The 13,031-nt window shown below is 49.8% G+C and overlaps 1 protein-coding gene across 10 annotated transcripts in view; it reads right to left on the reverse strand.

The window, feature by feature from the left end:
* LOC137541444 (dickkopf-related protein 3-like) overlaps positions 1–13,031 on the reverse strand; it is a 219,941-nt gene that overhangs the window by 198,424 nt on the left and 8,486 nt on the right. The gene's annotated exons all lie outside the window — the stretch shown is intronic.

The raw sequence follows: 13,031 nt of genomic DNA on the forward strand, positions 1-13,031 counted from the left end.
GAGATTCCTGTGTACACATCATATATACTGTACAGTCACAATCAGATATGTATATCTGACTTTAAAAATACGGGGACTGCTTTATTGAAGCAGCACAAGTAACTCATTTTGATTGATTTATTTCATTTTTGTGGACTAAGCACAGCTATTACTGTATATATAAATTATTTATGATGACTATTATTTGAGAAATAGAACATTTTATCATATTTTCTATTTTAATTACAGTTTAAATTCATTAGGAGTCGGAGTCGGAGTCGGTGCAGTTTTTCCCAACTCCGACTCCAGGCACCCAAAATTGCCCCGACTCCGACTCCACGACTCCGACTCCACAGCCCTGGTTAAAGTTCCTCTTTAATGGTGGGCATACACGGTGCGTTTCTTTCTCATCAATCGAGCCGCTGATGGGCTCGATTGATAATATCCGACAGGTCTGATCACGGATAGATTGATTCCCCGCTCGATTCCCGCCCGCGGACAATGGCAGGGAATCGAGCAGAAGATAAGCGGCGCCGGCGGGGACGAGCGGTAATCGGTATTCCTAACATGATCCATTAGTGTGAACGAATCCTATTCCTAACATAGAGGCTTCTTAAAGGACTTACGAGGCCTGATTTGTAAAAAATAAATAAAGTTAGATACCTGTGAGTGTTTGCAAGGCACGGAGGACGCCGTCCGCGCCCTCCATGCCGTTCCGCCGGGTCCCCGCTGCTTAATATCCCCCCGAACGCCCCCCGACCGCACAGCCCGGGTCGGGCTCTCCAGTCTTCACAAAGATGGCCGCCGGAGCTGGCCGCGGCTGCGCAGTCCGTATAGCCGCGAGTGCGGCTGCGCAGCTCTAAGGCCAACCCCCCGATCCACGTAACAGTAGCGTGGATCGGGGGGTTGGCCTTAGAGCTGCGCAGCCGCACTCGCGTCTATGCGGACTGCGCAGCCGCGGCCAGCTCCGGCGGCCATCTTTGTGAAGGCTGGAGAGCCCGACCCGGGCCGTGCGGTCGGGGGGCATTCGGGGGGATATTAAGAAGCGGGGACCCGGCGGAACCGCACGGAGGGCGCGGACGGCGTCCTCCGTGCCTTGCAAACACACACAGGTATCTAACTTTTTTTTATTTATTTTTTACAAATCAGGCCTCGTAAGTCCTTTAACCACTTAGTGCAAATAGGACGTTTTATAAACATCTATTTTGCTGGGATAATCTATGTATATATAAAAACGCCTTGACCGATTTAAACGAAACTTGGTATACAGATCCCTTACTACCTGGGATGATATGTTCTGGTGGTCTCGCGGCCCCCCCTGCACACGTGGGCGGAGCTACAAACAGCCAATCAGATTTCAACCATTCAAGTCAATGGAAAAAATGTAAAAGGCTGCCATTCTCACAGTAATCAAGCCAGAGTCCCCACACTTGGCAAAGTTGGTCACTTGGTGACCGAGGTTACAAATCCAGGAAAAGTGGGCGGGGCATAAAACAGCCAATCAAATTTCAGCCATTTATCTTAAAGGAATACTTAAGTGAAAAAAAAATGATCTTTACTCACCCAGGGCATCCCTCAGCCCCTTGAAGCTGTATGGTGCCCTCGCAGCCCCGCTCCGATCGTCCTGTCCCCGCCGACGGCTAATAGCGTATATATATACGCTATAGCAGCATAGAGGGTGATATAGCGGCTGGGAACGCGGAAAATCAGCCGCGTTCCCAGCCTGTCGGCGGCTGTTGCCGAGCCCGGAAGTAGCCGCCGGCGGGGACAGGACGATCGGAGTGGGGCTGCGAGGGCACCATACAGCTGCCTCTGACACAGGAGACCAGGGTTCGAATCTCGGCTCTGCCTGTTCAGTAAGCCAGCACTAATTCAGTAGGAGACCTTTGGCAAGTCTCCCTTACACTGCTACTGCCAATAGAGCGCGCCCTAGTGGCTGCTGCTCTGCTCTGGCGCTTTGAGTCCGCAAGGAGAAAAGCGCAATATAAATGTTATTTGTCTTGTCTTGTCTTCAGGGGGCTGAGGGAGGCCCCGGGTGAGTAAAGATCTTTTTTTTTTTCACTTAAAGAGACACTGTAACATCAAAAAGATCCACTGGGGGGTACTCACCTCGGGTGGGGCAAGCCTCGGGATCCTAATGAGGCTTCCCACGCCGTCCTCTGTCCCACGGGGGTCTCGCTACAGCCCTCCGAACAGCCGGCGACAGACCCGACTGTCAATTAAATATTTACCTTTGCAGGCTCCAGCGGGGGCGCTGTGGCTGCATTCGGCTCCGAACTAGACGGAAATACCCGATCTCCGTAGGGTCCGCTCTACTGCGCAGGCGCCGGAGACTTGCGCCTGCGCAGTAGAGCAGACCCGGGTATTTCCGCCTACTTTGGAGCCGACAGCCACCAGAGCGCCTGCGCAGGAGCCGGGAAAGTAAATATTTACGTCGCTGCTGTACGGAGGGCTGCAGCGAGACCCCCGAGGGACGGAGGACGGCGTGGGAAGCCTCATTAGGATCCTGAGGCTTCCCCCACCCGAGGTGAGTACCCCCCAGGGGACGTTTTGATGTTACAGATTCTCTTTAAAGAGACACTGAAGCGAGACTAAATCTCGCTTCAGCTCTCATATATACCTGCTATCCCGCGGCTTAACGGGGGTCCCTTCACCCCCAACCCACCCCCCGCAAACCTTGGTCGCAGACTTGGTCGCTTTTTTTTCCTTCCTGGAGGCAGGGCTAACGGCTGCAGCCCTGCCTCCCAGCGCATCTATCAGACGCGCATCGCCGCCTCTCCCCCGCCTCTCCCCCGCCCCTCTCAGTGAAGGAAGACTGAGAGGGGCAGAGGAGAGGCGGAGATACGCGTCTGACAGACGCGCGTGGGGCAGGGCTGCGGCGGTTAGCCCTGCCCCAATGCGGAAGCGCTCCCCCGCATTACGGAGGGGATTTGGGGGGACAGGGACCCCCGTTAAGCCGCGGGATAGCGGCGTTTTAGCAGGGGCACACATGCCCCTGCTAGCTATGAGGTCTGAAGCGAGATCTATTCTCGCTTCAGACTCTCTTTAAGTATTCCTTTAAATAGGAAAATGTAAACTGCAGGCATTCTTAGACTGTTAATCGCAGGGTTCTCAAACTTGCCACAGTTGGTCACTGGGTGAAACTGATTAAGATTCAAGAAAGTGGGTGGAGCCTACAACAGCCAATAAAAATTCACCTATTGATTTTCAAGGGGAATATTTAAACTGCTGCCATTCTTACACTGTTAATGGCAGAGGCTTCAAACTTGCTACAGTCTGTCTTTGGGTAGCTGGGGTCCAAATTCACTAAAGGGGCGGGGCCACAAACAGCCAATCAGATTTCTTTGGTGAATAAACTGCTTCCATTCACACATTTTTGATGCCAGGAACCTGAAAGCTCACAAACTTAGTCATTGAGTGACTGTGTTTAGGTTACAAAAAGTGGGCGGAGCCAAAAACAAATTTGACTAGGAAAATATAAACTGTAGCCATTCTTACACCGTTAATGGCAGGGTTCTCAAACTTTGCACAGTTGGTCACTGGGTGAATGAGATTAAGAATTTGGAAGGTAGGTGGAGCCTACAACAGCCAATAAAAATTCACCTTTCGATTTTCAGAGGGAATATTTAAGCTGCTACCATTCTTATACTGTTAATAGCAGATGCCTCAAACCTGGTACAGTTGGTCACTGGGTGATTAGGGTTCAAAATCAGAAAGGTAGCGGAGTCACAAACAGCCAATCAGATTTGTTTATTTTTCAATGGGAATATACAAAGTATTGATACCAAGGACCCCAAAGCTGATAAACTTGATAGATTGACTGTATGTCAAGGTTAGAAAAAGTGTGCGGCGCCAACAACTTAATTTTTTACATGGCAGGGTTCCCAAACTTGACACAATTGGCCACTGGGTGACTGGGATTAATATTCAGAAATGTGGGTGAAGCCTAAAAAGAGCCAATCAAAATTTACCTTTTGATTTTCAAGGGGGAACATTTACATTGCTACCATTCTTACACTGTTAATGGCAGGGTCTCAAACCTGATACAGTCAGTTATTGGGTGACTGGGGTCCAAATTCACTAAAGTGGGTGGAGCCACAAACAGCCAATCAGATTTTTTAGATTGATTTCAGCCCTTCTGTTATTGGCAGGGTTTTAAAACTTACAGATAGTCACTGGGTGATTGAGATTAATATTCAGGGAAGTGGGTGGAGCCTATAATAGCCAATCAAAATTTACCTGTTGATTTTCAAGGGGAATATTTAAATTGCTGCCATTTTTACACTGGTAATAGCAGATGCCTCACATCTACTACAGTTGGTCATTGGGTGACTGGGGTTCAAATGCTGGAGAGGGGCAGAGCCACAAACAGTCAATCTAATTTATTTAATTTCTACAGGAATATACAAATTATTGATGCTAAAGACCCCAAAGCTCACAAACCTGGTCATTGAGTGTTTGTGCGTTAGGGTTAGAAGTGGGCGGAACCAACACCAGTCAAATACATACCCGGGCAATGGGTGGAGACAAATACAAATTTCACTGGGAAAATGTAAACTGCAGCCATTCTTACACTGTTAATGGGAGGGTTCTTAAACTTTGCACAGTTGGTCACTCAGTGAATGGGATTAATATTCAGAAAAGTGGGTGGAGCCTACAAAAGTGTATAAAGCTTCACCTATTGCTTTTCAAATGAATATTTAATTGCTACCATTCTTGCACTGTTAATGGCACAGGCCTCAAACCTGGTACAGTTGGTCATTGGGTCAAATTCAGAAAATGTGGGTGGAGCCACAAACAGCCCATCAGATTTTTTAATTTCTATGCAAATTATTGATGCCAAAGACCACAAAGCTCACAAACTTGGTCATTGAGTAATTGTTAGGGTTAGAAAAAGTGGGTGGAGCTGACACCAGCCAAATACATACCCGGGCAACTAGCTAGTGTATAAATAAGAAAGAGAATTCTAGCTTCAGGTTTAGCAGTTTTTAAGCTTATGGGGCGAAATATTATCCATGCAAGTTATTTGGATGGATTCTGTAACAAAGTTTGGGTAAATTTTGATGCAGGGCTGCTTCACTTGGGCAATAAATGCAAAAAGAGTGTTGTCTAAAATAAGTCTACAAGTGTTCCAATCAAATGAATAGTAGCATTTTTTAAATCAAATGAATAGTAGCATTTTTTAAACAATGGTGACAGCAGTTGCCATTGTTTGTGTGAACGTTATGGTAGATCACGTTGTCTTGTCTTGGACACTACATGTAGCAGTTGCTTTTGCTGGCATTGCAGTTGATTACTATTTAACAGTTGCGGTTGATTTCTAGTTTACTATAAATGGATTCTACTCTGTTTGAATCAAGAACTGCATATCTGCAACCATGCTCAAATAACTTGAGACAGTAGATATGGGGCCCTTATGAAATGAAATAAAATCAAGGAGGGATTTAATTGGTCCATTTCCAAGTTACAGATATTTGCATCAACAATTTTCATAATTCTGCATTAGTATTTTGCATCTAATTGACCATGCCCACCAATCATCATGTAATATTTTTGAGCGTATGATATACAGTATACATATATATGTGTTAATAGAAGGATTTCATCATGATTAAGGGTCCTTTTACATTTACCCTTTTGCATCACAGTACGCTCTATCGCAGCTCATTGTCACGGACGATTGCGGGGACGCAGGCGCGTCCTGGAACCGCCCGTGAAGAAAAAGCAATCGCACTCGATTCCCTGCATCGATTGCGCTTCAAAACGGTACAATCTGGGTTGAGTGTGTAGGGACAGCTGAAGTCCTTTTCTTAGCAAAGAGAGCACCATTCCAAAGGCTGGATGGCTCTTTTGATATGCTAATGAGCCTGAGCCTAATCTGCCCCAGAGAGTCCCTGGCTTCAAGCTGTGCTGATGGCCCATCCATCAGGTATAAGGTGACAAGCACCATGGCAGGAGCAATCTAGTTGGGCTAAAAGCCAGACCCGCTGGCTCCCTCCCAGCAGGGGAGGCGACACCTCGCTGGCTGCTCCAAACTTCAAAGAGCCTTTGCCTGGGAATAACCTGAGTCTCATAGCAAATCCATAACTTCCCAGATCTGTCATATTTCTGGGGTTCCTGAGATGGCAGCTTCACCAAACGTGGGGGAAGTGTAGCATGAGCCCCGGTGCTGGTTCTGAGGAAGTTTCAGAACCTTCGGAGGTAAGGACTGCCAGCTAGGCAGTTTCAAAGTGCCCTGATGATACCACAGGGGTCCCACCCCTCATGTCTGGTATCAGGGCGCTGGGTGAATCGAGACAGACCTGAAAATGTTAATAAATCTGCCCTGACCTGTACGGTTCTGTGAGATAGAGCCCATATATGGGTAGATGTGATTTCTAGCCCCAGTACAAGGGGAGGGCTCATCTCATCTTTGAAGGGGGTGTATGGCTCCCCGCCCTCACTCCCTCCTACTGAAGCAGGGGCATAAGAATGGCTGAGGACCCAAACTCAGTGTCCTCCACACTGAAACATCTTGAATTCATCAGATGCCAGCTTGAGGATATGCTGGCATCCACCTGGTCTGAACTCTGAACTCTGGACTTTGAAACCAAGAACTTTATGATTCTTCCCACAATAAGGACATCTTTCCAGGAACTAAGTATTTTTCTCCCTTCTTTTATTTTTCATACTGGCTATTACTGTTTTAATAGTTGTTGATTTTCATAATTGTCTGTATATATTAATTATTTATATTGCGTGAATAAACGACTTTCCCCAAGTCATTCACTGTTTCGCTACCCTGCTTATCAGCACACACAGAAATGATCCCGGGTCTCTGAAGATACGCTACTGTTTGTTTGTTGTTGGCTAGACAGAATATCGTGTGTTTAACCGTTTTATTCGCAGGATTAGTCAGTCAGTTAGTGGGCCCCACGGTCCCATGATAACCGCGGTGGTGGCAGTTTACTCTGAACCAGTGGGTGACGTTGTAATTACCCGTGTCTCACAGGCTCCCTTCTGAGTTGTCTGCGGCTAATTCTTAACGGTTCCTGCGCATTGACTGCGACCAGAGTTCGCACGATCTGTGCGCTGGCACCGTTTAGAAGGCTAAGTGCGGTCAGCCACTGAGGGCCCTTGTGACAGTGTTAGGCAGCGGTTGGGACCTGTGTTGTGCTGAAAGTATCTGCGATAGCGCTAGCGCTATCGAGAAACGAACTAATTCGTTGGTGTAGCTGGAAGGCAATATATTTTTTATATATACAGAGAGACTGTGTAGCCAGTACCCCTCCCCAAAAGTTTTATTTTATTTGGCGTGGAAATGTCCGGGAACTACAAGAAAATGTGCCTGGCGGACCTGCAAAATCTTTGCCAAGAGAGAGGCATTGATGTCGGCCGCAAGAAACAAGGGGACCTGGTAACGGAATTGTTTCAATGGGATACCCAGCAACTGCAGGAGCTGGATGTGTCTGCTGAGGTAGACGCTGACCCATCTGACTCAAGGCAAGGGGAACCAGAGACTGAGACTCCTGACCGTACAGAGGTTGTGCATCCTGAGGGCCCTGCATCAACAGTTACGCCGGAGAATGTCAGTGTGGACCCCAATCCCAGAGTTTCTGAAAGTACTCGCCTGGAACCGGCCAGTACTGGACTGTCCGTTTGTACTGATCCGCTAATGCAGCAGGCATTACAAAAGCTGATGGACACTGACCTGGACAAGTACCTGCAGTACATGCGTGAGGAGCGCCAAATGCGGGAGGAACGGGAGCGGCAAGCCGCTGCTGCTGCAGCCGCAGAACGCCACGCAGAGAGGGATGCCGCTGAGCGAGAACGGGAGCGCCAATCTGCAGAGGCGCGGGAGAAACGACAACATGAGCTCAACATGGCAAAGGTTCAACAGGCCAGCCGGAGTTCACCGCCCAGCCTCCCTGCTGAAGGAGCTGCACCACCCGTAAGTGCAAAGTTTAAATTTGCTAATATTGAAAAAGACACAGACATTGACTTGTTTTTGCGGTCTTTTGAAAAAGCATGCCGTCAGTATCGTCTGTCCCAAGACCAGTGGGCCAGACATCTGACACCTTTGCTGCGCTACAAAGCGCTTGATGCCTTCGCAGAATTGCCTGCGGAGAAGGATAATGATTATGCTGCTATAAAAGACGCTATCATTACTAAGTACCAGCTGACGCCAGAAGCCTATCGGAAAAAGTTTAGGGCCTGGCAGAAAAAGTCTTCTGATTCGTACCGAGATGTGGTCAGCAGCTTGCTCACCACACTCCGCCAGTGGACTCTAGGCCTCACCAAAGGGTCTTATGATGTCCTGGAGGACTTGATAGTCCTGGAACAATTTCTGAACATTTGCCCTGCTGATGTACGCCAGTTTGTGCTAGAACGCAGGCCGGCTTCAGCAACTGTCGCTGCAGACCTTGCTGAGACTTTTGCAACTACCCTGGTGGCTGATACCCGCAGAACTGTCCCATCCAGCTGGAGAGGAGGTCAGCCCAATACCTCGGCAGACCCTCCTGCCCCTGTGAGCCGTCCGCCACAGAGGCCACCCAGCGCAGCTGCTGCACCCAGGCCTGCAGCGCCTGGAGAGGTCACCTGTCACTACTGCCGCCAGCCCGGACACATGAAATTCGACTGTCCGGAGCGGAGACAGACACCACCAGCACCTGGATCATCTGCATCACCTGTACCTCACCCACAGCAGAGGCAACCCGCCAGCGAACCACAGCCTGGATCATCAGATTTTGTCCTGTTTGCACGCGGACAGGAAATCCGCGACCGAACCGACCAGCAGCAACTTGTTAGAGTGAACGGCAAAGTTGTCACCGGATTTCGAGACACCGGAGCTGACATCACGTTAGTTCACTCACATCTTGTGCCAAAGGAGAGCATCAGCTCCAGCCGATCCCTTGCCCCTACTGGAGTAGAGGGCACCCTTTTCCACATAGCCCACGCAAGAGTGAAGCTGGATTGGGGAGTGGGAGGGGTCCACGAAAGGGTTGTTGGGGTTATGAAGGATCTCCCAGTCCCTGTGTTGCTAGGGACTGATTTGGGCAAGCTTGTGTCCTACTATGAACCTGCCACGACCGCCTTGTCGCTCACGGAAGGAGACGGACTCTCCACCCACCACCAGGTACTTTATACACTTGGGGGAGCACCAGGGGGAGGTGGGTTGAATGTGCCCAGTTCAAGGGTACCAGGTTCAATAGTGCCTGCTTCAAAGGCACCTGAGTTTGATGTACAGGCTGTCTGTTGTGATGATGCTGTAACTGTACCTGAGTTTCTTGTACAACCTGTCTGTAATGAAAAAATGTCTATACCTGTCAATGTCATTACTGCATGCAATGATGATTTGAGTAATGCCCGTCTGTGCCATTCTGACAGTGTACCTGTGCAAGCAGTACCGCGCAGCTGCACTGCTCAGAACCCGAGCTCAGAACAGGTGGAGGGGGTTCCGGCCTCCTCCCCCTCCTCTGACCGCAGGGATGAGACCTTTCAGCCGCTGGCCTCGTGTGACATGAGCCAGTTGGCTGAAACTGACAGCGCCATATTCTCAGCCGCACTACAAAGTGACCCAAGCCTGGAGGTGCTCAGGCAGCAAGCCGCTGAGCCCCTCGCAGACGGGGCCGCTTTCAAGGTGTACTGGGAAGGTGGGAGACTGTACAGTGAGTCTGTACAGCCCCCTACAGGTAGATCCCACGCGGATACCAAGTGGCTTGTGGTCCCGAGTGCGTTCAGGGGACATGTGCTGAAATCCGCACATGGTAATCCTCTGACAGGGCACTCGGGTGTCCGCAAGACACTCGCCGGTATTCGGAACCAGTTTTATTGGCCCCGGATGAACAGGGATGTAGCAAACTACTGCAGGGCATGTGCCGTCTGTCAGGAGCTGGGAAGGTCCAGGGATTCCCGCGGGGTTCCCTTAGGTCCACAGCCACTCAGCAGGGGAACCCTGCGTGGGCTGGCTGTTGACCTAACCAACCCACTGCCCGTTGTCAGCAGTCCCGGCAGACACCACGTCCGACTGCAGTGGCGCAAACGCCCTGTCCAGAACGGTCCATGTTGGGTCAACCCTGAGGGTAGCAGACCGCGACCGGTCCAGGGGAACCGAGCCACAGGCTCCAATAGGTTTTCCCGCCGTACCGGCAACTCGAGGCCCGTCAGCCAGGTTAGCGGCGCCGCCACACATCTTGCGGATGAGTGGCTAAGCCACGGACAAGGGGGAGGGCTGTCACGGACGATTGCGGGGACGCAGGCGCGTCCTGGAACCGCCCGTGAAGAAAAAGCAATCGCACTCGATTCCCTGCATCGATTGCGCTTCAAAACGGTACAATCTGGGTTGAGTGTGTAGGGACAGCTGAAGTCCTTTTCTTAGCAAAGAGAGCACCATTCCAAAGGCTGGATGGCTCTTTTGATATGCTAATGAGCCTGAGCCTAATCTGCCCCAGAGAGTCCCTGGCTTCAAGCTGTGCTGATGGCCCATCCATCAGGTATAAGGTGACAAGCACCATGGCAGGAGCAATCTAGTTGGGCTAAAAGCCAGACCCGCTGGCTCCCTCCCAGCAGGGGAGGCGACACCTCGCTGGCTGCTCCAAACTTCAAAGAGCCTTTGCCTGGGAATAACCTGAGTCTCATAGCAAATCCATAACTTCCCAGATCTGTCATATTTCTGGGGTTCCTGAGATGGCAGCTTCACCAAACGTGGGGGAAGTGTAGCATGAGCCCCGGTGCTGGTTCTGAGGAAGTTTCAGAACCTTCGGAGGTAAGGACTGCCAGCTAGGCAGTTTCAAAGTGCCCTGATGATACCACAGGGGTCCCACCCCTCATGTCTGGTATCAGGGCGCTGGGTGAATCGAGACAGACCTGAAAATGTTAATAAATCTGCCCTGACCTGTACGGTTCTGTGAGATAGAGCCCATATATGGGTAGATGTGATTTCTAGCCCCAGTACAAGGGGAGGGCTCATCTCATCTTTGAAGGGGGTGTATGGCTCCCCGCCCTCACTCCCTCCTACTGAAGCAGGGGCATAAGAATGGCTGAGGACCCAAACTCAGTGTCCTCCACACTGAAACATCTTGAATTCATCAGATGCCAGCTTGAGGATATGCTGGCATCCACCTGGTCTGAACTCTGAACTCTGGACTTTGAAACCAAGAACTTTATGATTCTTCCCACAATAAGGACATCTTTCCAGGAACTAAGTATTTTTCTCCCTTCTTTTATTTTTCATACTGGCTATTACTGTTTTAATAGTTGTTGATTTTCATAATTGTCTGTATATATTAATTATTTATATTGCGTGAATAAACGACTTTCCCCAAGTCATTCACTGTTTCGCTACCCTGCTTATCAGCACACACAGAAATGATCCCGGGTCTCTGAAGATACGCTACTGTTTGTTTGTTGTTGGCTAGACAGAATATCGTGTGTTTAACCGTTTTATTCGCAGGATTAGTCAGTCAGTTAGTGGGCCCCACGGTCCCATGATAACCGCGGTGGTGGCAGTTTACTCTGAACCAGTGGGTGACGTTGTAATTACCCGTGTCTCACAGGCTCCCTTCTGAGTTGTCTGCGGCTAATTCTTAACGGTTCCTGCGCATTGACTGCGACCAGAGTTCGCACGATCTGTGCGCTGGCACCGTTTAGAAGGCTAAGTGCGGTCAGCCACTGAGGGCCCTTGTGACACTCATCGCAATGGCAATTATAGAAAAATGGAACATGTCACACTGCCTGCGACGTGGCAGAAGTGCTCCGGGTAACACAGAAGCTGCAGTGCATTGCTGTGTAACTTCTGCAGTAGTCCTGGAAGTGCAGCAGAAGTCACACGTTACTTTTCTTTCTGCGGGTCGCACCGTGGCTATAGCATGCAATGCGACTTTTCAGCTCTGGTGCGATTGTCCAAAATTACACCGTGCTAATGTAAAAGGACCCTACAATGGATCCTTTTATACTACTACAATGCAGTTTCGGTGTGATTTGGAAGAATTGCACCACACCGCAGCTGAAAAATCGCACAGCGCATTACAGGCATCATGCGACCAAATGAAAAATAAAATAAAATGCAACTTCTGGTGCATTTATGGGAGTCGCAGGGTATCGTACTGCAGGTTTTTTATGGCGACTGGAGCACTTCCACTGCATCACAGGCAGTGTGTCATGCCTCAATGACTTTAACCGCCACTGGGATGAGCTGTACCGAGGAAGTGTGACATGGTAAGAATAAAAGAGGCCTTAGGCTCGGTTCACATAAGATTTTGCCAACGGAACCGGCCGTACGGTTTCGCTGCCCGTTCCACTGAACTGCCGAAAAAATGCAGCAGGACCCAATTTTCCTGACCGTTTCGCTCAGCGGAACAGAAACGGAAGAAGGTTTTGCAGCACAATAAGAACCTATGGAAAACGGACGTTTTACAGCACACTGGCTGTAAAAACTGACCATTTTCCAGGATCCAGATCTGTTGAAAGGCTCCTGTCATTATTAGCAAGTATTCATAAAATATACAGAATAAGGGCCCATTCACACTAGAAGCGCTTTTCTGAGCATTTTGCGATTGATTAGCGTTTTTTAAAATCGCTCCCATTCACTTTCATTAAAGGGATACTTAAGTCAACTTGAAAAAATGAGTTTAACTCACCTGGGGCTTCCCTCAGCCCCCTGAAGCCGATCGGTGCCCTCGCAGCCCCGCTCCGATGCTCCTGGACCCGCCGGCGACGACTTCCGGTTTCGCCGTCACCGGCCGACAGGCATGGGAACGCGAGTGATTCTTCGCGTTCCCAGCCACAACGGGAAGGCCGCAATAGCAGCATAGGGGGTGCTATTGTGGCTGGGAACGCGAAGAATCACTCGCGTTCCCATGCCTGTCGGCCGGTGACGGCGAAACCGGAAGTCGTCGCCGGCGGGTCCAGGAGCATCAGAGCGGGGCTGCGAGGGCACCGATCGGCTTCAGGGGGCTGAGGGAAGCCCCAGGTGAGTTAAACTCATTTTTTCAAGTTGACTTAAGTATCCCTTTAACCACTTCCGGATTCTCGGTGCGTATATGTACGCCCCTGAATCCTGAAGTGTATTCCAT

The sequence above is a fragment of the Hyperolius riggenbachi genome, chromosome 12, assembly GCF_040937935.1.
Source record: "Hyperolius riggenbachi isolate aHypRig1 chromosome 12, aHypRig1.pri, whole genome shotgun sequence".
Taxonomy (NCBI): domain Eukaryota; kingdom Metazoa; phylum Chordata; class Amphibia; order Anura; family Hyperoliidae; genus Hyperolius; species Hyperolius riggenbachi.